The sequence below is a fragment of the Miscanthus floridulus genome, chromosome 9 (genome assembly GCF_019320115.1).
Source record: "Miscanthus floridulus cultivar M001 chromosome 9, ASM1932011v1, whole genome shotgun sequence".
Lineage (NCBI taxonomy): Eukaryota > Viridiplantae > Streptophyta > Magnoliopsida > Poales > Poaceae > Miscanthus > Miscanthus floridulus.
In genome coordinates this window covers 86,504,783-86,506,248 of record NC_089588.1, presented here as the reverse complement: position 1 = coordinate 86,506,248, position 1,466 = coordinate 86,504,783, and the positions used below count along the sequence as shown (strand labels likewise).

Genomic DNA, 1,466 nt, shown 5'->3' with positions numbered 1-1,466 from the left:
CTTTGGCTGGCTACTTCCAACGACCATTTTGAGCTCATGACTATTGGTGCTCTCCTCTGTTTCGAAATGTTTGCTCTGAAATTTGAATTTCCACAAAACTTTTATTATATTTTGAATTTTAAAAATAAGAAATAATAACAAAAAAATCTATACTATCTAAAAATGATTTTTATTTTATTTTTCTAAAAAGTTTATTTTGAAGCAAATTTTAGATTTTAAATTTTAAAAAAATTTGAAATTTTGAATTTGAATTTTTTTTTGAAATTTTGAATTTTTAAAAGATAACAATCGATTTACCTTCGCAAGGGCACAACATTTATAGTCCGTTGGCAAGACTTCTCCATCATTGCTCTACAACTGCATGAATAAATTTATGGGAATTCTTGGGTTGCCCCGGGATTTGCCCCGAATGGTTGACAGGTATAGCGGCAACAATTTGAGCAATTTGGGTTTCTATTATTTTATTAAAACTTAGTTGGTTTTTATTGAGGATAAATTTTTAAGGTTTCAATTAATATTTTCTATCATTATATGAAAGCTTTTTAGTGAGATTTTCATTTATTTTTGCTTGGCCTAGGACCAAGTCTTTCAAGGAAGGTTGATTCGAATTGAAATTTGAGTTGAAGTTTGAATTACCTCCTTACAGGCAGGACTGGTGGTTCCACTCGTTTTTGTTACCCTGTCAGAGCCCATTGTTGATGTATGATGCTTCTTCATGGGTCTTAGGGTAGTTGTTCCCTGAGTGTCCGACTTCACCATAGACTTCATAAGTCATTTGCTAGTTTGTGGCCTGAACGGTGGCCTTCATAACTTACTTCTCATGGGCCCTCTCATTCAATCTTGATAGTAACAAATCGATTTTTATGGCAAGCATATCCATGTTTTTCATTGTATGCATGCCTTTTTGTTACTTGTGTTCTTCTCCCCAACTCTGATTGGCCACCATCTTCTCGATGAGAGCCGTGGCATCAGTGATGGACAGGAAAAGGAATGCTCCTCCAGCAGCGGCATCTACGTGCCCCTTTGACATGGGCATAAGCCCCTCATAGAAGTTTTGGAGCACGAGCCAATTTTCTCCATTCCATGGTGCGGTGAGGCCTAGATGTAATCCTGAAGCCTCTCCCATGCCTCAGGGATGGATTCTAGTGAAGTCTGCTAGAAATTTGAAATTTTCCCCCTCAGGGCATTGGTTTTGCCCATGGGAAAAAAACTTTGCGAGGAACACTATGGAACATTTGTCCCACATACTATTAGCTTCCTTCTCCTTATAGAACCACTATTTTGCCTTCCCCGTGAGGAAGAAGGGAAACAGATGGAGCCTGATGCTGGCTGGTGTGATGTTTTTTATGACTATGGTGTCACACAGCTCCAAGAAGTGTTGCAAGTGTGCACTTGCATCCTCGCTTGGCAAACCATAGAATTGGTTTGCCTATACCATCGTGATGAGGCTAGTGCGTAGCTCAAAG

At 38.6% G+C, this 1,466-nt stretch overlaps 1 non-coding gene across 1 annotated transcript; it reads left to right on the top strand.

The window, feature by feature from the left end:
• The first annotated feature begins 1,078 nt into the window (after nucleotides 1-1,078).
• LOC136484470 (small nucleolar RNA R71) lies at nucleotides 1,079-1,185 on the top strand. Its single transcript, XR_010765989.1, has one exon. It is a non-coding gene; the product is annotated as a small nucleolar RNA R71 (small nucleolar RNA).
• Nucleotides 1,186-1,466: the final 281 nt, after the last annotated feature.